The sequence below is a fragment of the Canis aureus genome, chromosome 33, assembly GCF_053574225.1.
Source record: "Canis aureus isolate CA01 chromosome 33, VMU_Caureus_v.1.0, whole genome shotgun sequence".
NCBI classification, from domain to species: Eukaryota; Metazoa; Chordata; class Mammalia; order Carnivora; family Canidae; genus Canis; species Canis aureus.
This window is the reverse complement of record NC_135643.1, coordinates 15,370,763-15,380,520: the sequence shown is the minus strand read 5'-3', so window position 1 is coordinate 15,380,520 and position 9,758 is coordinate 15,370,763.

Here is a 9,758-nt window from a genome sequence, read left to right as displayed (position 1 = left end):
CCCGCGTCAGGCTCCCTGCATGGTGCTTGCTTCCCTCTCTGCCTCTGTCTCTGCCTCTCTCTCTCTGTCTCTCATGAATAAATAAATAAATAAATAATCTTTAAAAAATAATAATGCTATATTATACACTTGAAAGTAAGAAGAGAGCTTTAATAGCTCACCATAACACAAAAATTGGTAATTATATGAGATGAATGATATGTTAACTAACTTTAGGGTGGCAAACACAATACAGCTTTCAGTAATAAGAAGTATAAGTTCTAAGAATCTAATGAATAGCATGATGACCATAGATAATATTGTATACTTTAAATTTGCTAAGAGTGTACATCTTAGGCATTCTTACTACATACACGAAATGTAACTACATGAAGTGATGGGTATGTTAATTTTATTGTGGTAATCATTTCACAATGTATATGCATATCAATCACATCACAATGTATATTTTAAATATATATCATTTTGTTAATTATATCTCAATAAATCTGGGGAAAAAAGGGAAAGAATACCCAAAACAACTCCCACAAGCCATGAATTAGAAGAAAGAAATTAAAAAAAACTTAAAGTACTATAATATTGTTAAAATTATGAAATAAAAGCATACCAATAATAAAGTTCTCATATCCTTTTGGCTTTACAACCTATACTGTTCTTGAGATTGATTGCACAATAATGTGAACACACCTAACACTAAAAATGGTAATTTGGTAAAATACACATATTATATATTTTACTACAATTATTATTATTATTTAATTTAAGAAGAAGGAATGAAGGAAATAAATTGACCTCTACTGGCTGGTTTTGTGGATAGAGGCGGGTGCTCACCAGCCAAGAAATGAAGGAATGTGGGTGTCTTTGAGAAACTCTACAGGGTAAGGAAATAGGTTTTTCTCTAGATCCTTCAGAAAGAAATGTAGACCTGCCAATACCTTAATTTTAACCTAGGAAAATCCATTTTAGCCTCTGAATTATATAGAACTGTAAGATAATAGATCCGTGCTGTTTTAAAAATTCATGGTAATTTGTTATAGTAGCAATAAAAAATTATATTACCTGGCCATCACCTGAAACACAAATAAATTTGGGTAAATATGTCTCTTCTTATAGTCCTCAAATGTACCAAGTTTCCTAGACTTGACAGGAAGTAAACTTCCTTTCTCATCTTTATGTCTGGGAATCCTAGAAGCCAGGTACCAGGACAATTTTCCCAAGAAAGTTTTGTGGTCATTGGCTTCATAAAATTAAACCTTAGTTCCTTAAAACTGTCTAGTCATATCTGATTAATTGAACATATCAAATATGATATTCCAGGCAAGGACTTGGTCACACATGTTTCCAGTTATGTCCTACTAACAAGAAAGATTATTGTTATAATCTTTATATAAAAATTATATAATCTTTATATAAAATTATAATCTTTGTTACATCTTTATTACTAGCAAAAATGGATTTGACAGGAAAGCTAGAGCACAAACTATGGGCTAGTCCAACAGACAAAGAAGAGGAACATTATTCTATGAAGAATAAGGAGAAAGTCAGGAGGGGTTGTTTTCCATTTAACCAGGGTTCAGGGTAATGATGGTTTCTTATTGATGAGTTTCTAGGGTAGTTGATTAGGGAGCCCAGATTCTGATTGTGTAATAATAATCATATTTCCATAAAAATAAGTATATTTAGTAAGATTTTCTGAATCAGGCAGAAGGAAAAATACCATTTGTAAATATTTCAGTTTACAAAAGAATAATTTACTAAATTATCATTAATTATAGATAGCTTAAGAGAAAATACAGAGATTCCTTACATGTCCAGAAAACTAGCACATTAAACCATGAAATATTTCAAACATATTCTGTAATCATCTCCCATCAATTCACTCAGTCTTACGTAGTTAATCCTTTTAGTGGGCTTTCTTGGGTTAGCATCTCATGAACTTTCTGTTTCTTACTTGAAGCTTTAGAAGTTCTGACTCAGTCTGATGAAATGGATTTAAGCTTTTTAAACACTGCTATTAGAAGACTGCACTAAAAAATACCTTGTATAGTCCTTTTCCATGGATCTCTGGCACTGTTCTTTGTTAAAGGTGAAGGATTTTGGTTTGTAGCTAGTTGCAGGTGCTTTCAGGGCAACAGCAGAACAAAGCAAAAGTGATAACAAAAGATTTTAAAAGGTTGTGGCTAACTTAATATTGAGAATTTTCAAAACTTGAAATATTGGTCAAAAATTCATTCTAAGAATAATAACAGGGACACCGGGGTGGCTCAGCAGTTTAGTGCCTGCCTTCAGCCCAGGGCATGATGCTGGGGTCCTGGGATCGAGTTCCACATCGGGCTCCCTTCATGGATAGAGTCTGCTTCTCCCTCTGCCTGTGTCTCTGCATCTCTCTCTCTCTCTGCCTCATGAATAAATAAATAAAATCTTTAAAAAAATTAATAACAAAGGAAATTTGGTTGTTGCTATGGTATGCAAAACAAGAAAAAGTCAACCCCTCAGATTTTTGGACAGAATATTTATAAAACATTATTAAACCTACTTAAAAATAGTATATATTATATCTAATTTATAAAAGTGAAAAACATAACATTTACAGGGAAAAACTTTGGATATAACCTATAAATACACTTTCATAAAGTACCACAAATATGCCAAACATATAGTTAGAATATATCAAGAATATATAAAGACTATAAGGTAAAGAAATTCTATAATTCTGGAAAGGTCCATGTTAATAAAATGTTATAGTTAAGTGATACAAATTTTAAATTGAAACCAATGATATGATGCTATATTTAAATAAAAGAAGTGAAAACCAGGTTAACATTTTAAAAATGTATTAAAAGTTAACTGAAAATTTGTGACTGAAAGACTGTACTTTGTCTAATATAAGAAAAGTAGCTACCAAAAGATTCTAATAAATATAAACATGTTATGGATAGCAAGGACAATGAAAGATCTTGATGAATTTCCCATATAGCATATATTTTCTGTGTTAATATTGCTTTATCGATACAAATTTAGCCCATGGAAATCTAAATGTCTCTCCTGATTTGACATTTCTGTCCACTCACTTCATCAATAGTAACATATTAAACAAACCTAATTATTTCTGGCACCCCTCTTTTTTTTACAAAATGAAAAAATAAATCCTTTGTGATTTTCCAGGAATCCTCTGCAAAATCATAAAGATAATTTTAAGTGCAAAAACTGATTTATTTTCCAATCTTTAAAAGCAATAGGCTATTTTTTAATAAAAATGTCAAAGTTACAGAAAAAGTTGAACAGAAAGTATAGAGTTCCAATCTTCCTCTTCCTACCCCTCATCTTCCCCTATAATTAAAATTCTTAATGTGGCATATTTGGGGGCACCTGGGTGGCTCATACAGTTAAGTGTCTGTCTTCAGTTCAGGTCATGATCCTGGAGTCTGGGGATTGAGCCTCACATTGAGCTGCCTGCTTGTCAGGGAGTCTACTTCTTCTTTTCCCTCTGCCCTTCCCCCCACTTGTGTTTTCTCTCTTTCTCTCTCTCTCTCTCTCTCTTACTCTTTCTCAAATAAATAAATAAAATCTTAAAAAAATAATGTGGTGTATTTGTTACAATTGATGAACCAATATTGACATGTTATCATTGATTAACATCCATAGTTTAGATTAAGTTTCATTCTTCATGTTGTACAGTTCTACAGGTTTTGCCAAATATATGAGATGTCATATAGCAATAATTTTATAGTGTCATACAGAATAGCTTCACTGTGTGCCTTGTGCTTCACCTATTCATCTGTTCTTCTGACTTCTTTCCTCAAAGTAGCCCATGACAACCACTGACTTTTTTTTTGCCGTCTTCTAGTTTTGCTTTTTCCAGAATATAATATAGTTAGAATTATACAGTATGTAGCATTTTAGACTGATTTCTTTCACTTAACAATATGCACTTAAGGGTGCTCTGTGTCTTTTTGTGGCTTGATGGCAGCCGTTTCTTTTTATTTGAATCACATTCTGTTAGAAAAGTGCCTTTTCTATTCACCTATTGAAGGACATCTTGGTTTCTTTCCATTTTTGTCAGTTACAAAAACTGCTATAATCATTTGTGAGCAGGTTTTGTGTGGATATAAGTTTTCAACAACTTTGGGTAAATACCAAAGAATGTGATTGCTGGATCATATAGTAAAAGTATGCTTAGGTTTGTTAGAAACACGGTTTCTAAAGTGGCTATACCATTTTACATTCCCACCAGCAACAGTGAGATGTCTTGTTCCACATCCTTGCCAGTATTTGGTTTTGTCCATGTCTTAGATTTGAGTCATTCTGATAGATGTGTGGTAATATTTAATTTTAATTGTAATTAATCCTCAGTGACATATAATGTTGAGCATCTTTTAATGTATTTCTTTGCTATCCATGTATCTTCTTTGTTGAGGTGTCCATTTAGATCTTTTACCCATTATTTCATTGGGTTGCTTTTTTAATGTTCAGTTTTAAGTTCTTTGCATATTTAGGATGCAAGAATTTTATCAGATATATTTTTTGCAAATATTTTCTCCAAGTCTGTGGTTTGGCTTTTCCTTCCCTTAATAATATCTTTCATAGTGCAAAAGTTTTTAATTTCAGTGAAGTGCAGCTTATTAATTTTTTCTTTCATGGACTATGCTCTTGGTGTTGTATCTAAAAAATTCATTGTGAAACCCAAGGTCATCTAGATTTTCTCCTATGGTATCATCTAGAAGTTTTAGAATTTTACACTTTATATTTAGACCTATATTTGAGTTAATTTTTGTGGAAGTGTAAGGTCAGTGTCTAGGTTCATGTTTTTGCAACTAGATATCTAGTTGGTTTAATTACATACCAATTGTTCCATTTGTTAAAAAAAAAATACTTCCTTTCCTCATTTGATTTTCTTCCTTTGTCAAATATCAGTTAAGTATATTTGTTTGGGTCTATTTCTAGTTCTCTATTCTGTTCCATTGATCTATTTGTCTTTTATTTTGCCTATATCACATTGTCTTGATACTGTAGGTTTTTTTGTGCATGTCCATGTGTCTGATTTGTATTCATTCCACACATGGATTTGTGTCCATGTATCTGAAATGCCTTTTTGATAACTAAAAAAGAAAGATTGCTGAGAGAACTAAGAATAATATATGTGACAGAATAGTTTTGTATAAACTTTTTTTTTAAGATTTTATTTATTTATTCATGAGAGACACGGAGAGAGAGAGAGACAGAGACACACGCAGAGGGAGAAGCAGGCTCCACGCAGGGAGCCCCACGTGAGACTCGATCCTGGGTTCCCAGGATCACACCCTGGGCTGCAGGCGGCGGTAAACCGCTGCGCCACCAGGGCTGCCCAGTTTTGCATAAACTTGATAAATACTTGTAAAGTGTGGGATGAGAAGAAATTGTTGTCTAGAAATAACTGTAAAAACATGGACTCTGAGAAATGGAGAAATTGACCATAGAAAGGGTCAGCCAAGTCTATTCAATTAAGTTAATTTCAGTGTCAAATAACTCTTGAATTTGCATAGTGAATTTCTAAAGAACACTATCATATGAATTTCTTAGATACCCTGAAGTTCTAGGGTATCTTCTATAGTTAGTACAGAGAGCCAAAAATGCCCCAATTGACTTGGTTAGTCAAATGATCAAATGTTTAATTCATGGAGTAGTAAGTCAATATATTAACAACATCCCTTGGCTGGAAAAATTTTAGTGTTTAATCTGTAAAGTTAGAATACAACATTAACACAATGTGAACACAAGTAAAATGCGAACACAAAGATATAAGCTCTTAGACATGTTAACAGTGCTATATTGCATAAGGAGCTATGTAAGGGACTCTTTTTCCTTTTAGCTATGTAACTTTTTTCATTTTCTGTAATAAACATATTTACATATTAAGAAGCTTCATTGAATGGTTCTTCTGGGTGGCACAGTTGGTTAAGCCTCACTCCTTTCTGCTCAGGTCATGATCTAAGGGTCATGGGATCAAACCCCACCTCAGTTCAGAGCTCTCCCCTCTCCTTCTGTCCAACCCTCCCAAATCAATCTTTTTTTTTTTAAACCTTTATTGAAAAATAATTTATGAACCATAAAATTTATTGAGAAATAATTCATATACCATAAAATTCACCTAAAGTTTACACCTCAGTGATTTTTGGTATATTCACAAATTTGCATAAGCATTGTTATGGTCTAATTTTAGAATATTTTCATCACACCCCAAGCAGACAGAACACCCATTAGCAGTTAATCACTGTTTCCTCTCTGCCCAACAGCCCTCTCAAGCACTAATTGACCCTCTGTCTCTACACTTGCCTTTTCTATACATTTCATATGAATGAAATCATATAATATGTGGTATTTTTGTGACAGTTTTCTGTAATTTAGAATAAAGTCCTCAAGGGTCATTCATGCTGTTTGTATCAGCACTTTATTCTTTTATGATCAAATAATATTAGACATTTAACTTATCCATTCATCAGTTAGTAGACATTGATTCTGCTATTACAGAAGTGCTTCTCTCTCATATTCACTTTTAAAAACAAGAAGAAAATTATTAAAAAATTTGTATCTTCCCTGAAAAAAAAGTACATGGACATTTTCACATGTGCATATGTCTCTGTGTGTATTGTGATGTGGTGAAACGGTCTCCTGGGTTAGATGTTAGGGTTAAGAGAGAAGAAAAGTAATATGTAGAACAGTGATTATGTGGCTTATAGTTATTTCAGGGTCTCCACATCCTATCTGTAGACTCATCATTTCTGATAAAATGATAACCATACACTTAAGTGATAAATTGGTCCTTTCAATAAAAGTAACTCACCTTATATAAAGTTTTAAAGTTGATTAATGAGAAAAATCAATAATTTTTTGTTAGGTACAAATATACATACTTTATTACTATACATATTACATATATAAAATACATTATATTTTATAGTAAGGCTATATAAAAAATTACCTAGACTCTAATTAAATGGGTAAACATTAAGACAGGGGCATGAAATCATAGATATCTTAATATCAGCAAAATTGAATTATCCAGATAATGTACTTAAAAATCAGCAAACTTGAAATTCCCAGGTAATATATTAAATAAAAATATTTTAAAAATTGAAATATATGAAAATTGGCTGAAATATTCAGAAAGCTCCAAGGAAATATATAAGGAAATATCTCAAATTACAAGAAAAGACAAAAAGATACAGAATTGGACAGTCTGTCTGGGAAATCCTCTAAAAGAATTGCATAAAGGAAAAAAACCCATAAAAGAAGAGGTAAAAACCTTATCAAATAAATAAGAAAATAAGCTTTAAGAACTAAAGGTCTCACAAAATAATCAATTAAATGAAAAAAGTTCCCATATAAAATTATAATTCATCATAGAATTTCAGAGGGATGGATAAGTAGGGATTCTTAAAACTACTGAGAAATAAAAACATATCACCCAAAGGTGTGGAATACCTTACAGTAGATCTACAGATTAGTGTTTAGTCTTCAAAATTTCTTGCTCCACATTTCTAAAGTGGAATTCTATACTCAGTCAAAAAGGAATATGAGGGAGAGAATAATGATACTTTCAGACATGAAGTATCTCTTTTTTTTTTTTTTTAGGTTTCTTTTTTTCTTTTTTCTTTTTCTTTTTCTTTTTTTATAAATTTATTTTTTATTGGTGTTCAATTTGCCAACATACAGAATAACACCCAGTGCTCATCCCGTCAAGTGCCTCACAGAGTGCATGTCACCCATTCACCCCCACCCCCCGAACTCCTCTCCTTCCACCACCCCTAGTTCATTTCTCAGAGTTAGGAGTCTTCATGTTCTCTCTCACTTTCTGATATTTCCTACCCATTTCTTCTCCTTCCCTTATATTCCTTTTCACTATTATTTATATTCCCCAAATGAATGAGACGATATAATGTTTGTCCTTCTCCGATTGACTCATTTCACTCAGCATAATACCATCCAGTTCCATCCACATTGAAGCAAATGGTGGGTATTTGTCGTTTCTAATAGCTGAGTAATATTCCATTGTATACATAAACCACATCTTCTTTATCCATTCATCTTTCGATGGACACCGAGGCTCCTTCCACAGTTTGGCTATTGTGGACATTGCTGCTAGAAACATCGGGGTGCAGGTGTCCTCTGTTTCATTGCATCTGTATCTTTGGGGTAAATCCCCAACAGTGCAATTGCTGGGTCGTAGGGCAGGTCTATCTTTAACTCTTTGAGGAACCTCCACGCAGTTTTCCAGAGTGGCTGCACCAGTTCACATTCCCACCAACAGTGTAAGAGGGTTCCCTTTTCTCCACATCCTCTCCAACATTTGTGGTTTCCTGCCTTGTTAATTTTCCTCCTTTCTCACTGGTGTGAGGTGGTATCTCATTGTGGTTTTGATTTGTATTTCCCTGATGGCAAGTGATGCAGAGCATTTTCTCAGGTGCATGTTGGCCATGTCTATGTCTTCCTCTGTGAGATTTCTCTTCATGTCTTTTGCCCATTTCATGATTGGATTGTTTGTTTCTTTGCTGTTGAGTTTAAGAAGTTCTTTATAGATCTTGGAAACTAGCCCTTTTATCTGATACATCATTTGCAAATATCTTCTCCCATTCTGTAGGTTGTCTTTTAGTTTTGTTGACTGTATCCTTTGCTGTGCAAAAGCTTCTTATCTTGATGAAGTCCCAAGAGTTCATTTTTGCTTTTGTTTCTTTTGCCTTCGTGGATGTATCTTGCAAGAAGTTACTGTGGCTGAGATCAAAAAGGGTGTTGCCTGTGTTCTCCTCTAGGATTTTGATGGACTCTTGTCTCACATTTAGATCTTTCATCCATTTTGAGTTTATCTTTGTGTCTGGTGCAAGAGAGTGGTCTAGTTTCATTCTTCTGCATGTGGATGTCCAATTTTCCAGCACCACTTATTGAAGAGACTGTCTTTCTTCCAGTGGATAATCTTTCCTCCTTTGTCGAATATTAGTTGACCATAAAGTTGAGGGTCCACTTCTGGATTCTCTATTCTGTTCCATTGATCTATGTGTCTGTTTTTGTGCCAGTACCACACTGTCTTGATGACCACAGCTTTGTAGTACAACCTGAAATCTGGCATTGTGATGCCCCCAGATATGGTTTTCTTTTTTAAAGTTCCCATGGCTATTCGGGGTCTTTTCTGATTCCACACAAATCTTAAAATAATTTGTTCCAACTCTCTGAAGAAAGTCCATGATATTTTGATAGGGATTGCATTAAACGTGTAAATTGCCCTGGGTAACATTGACATTTTCACAATATTAATTCTGCCAATCCATGGACATGGAATATTTTTCCATCTCTTTGTGTCTTCCTCAATTTCTTTCAGAAATGTTCTGTAGTTTTTAGGGTATAGATCCTTTACCTCTTTGGTTAGGTTTATTCCTAGGTATCTTATGCTTTTGGGTGCAATTGTAAATGGGATTGACTCCTTAATTTCTCTTTCTTCAGTCTCATTGTTAGTGTATAGAAATGCCTGACTTCTGGGCATTGATTTTGTATCCTGCCACACTGCCAAATTGCTGTATGAGTTCTAGCAATCTTGGGGTGACGTCTTTTGGGTTTTCTATGTAGAGTACCATGTCATCGGCAAAGAGAGAGAGAGTTACATTTCTTCTTTGCCAATTTGAATGCCTTTAATGTCTTTTTGTTGTCTGATTGCTGAGGCTAGGACTTCCAATACTATGTTGAATAGCAGTGGTGAGAGTGGACATCCCTGTCTTGTTCCCGATCTTAGG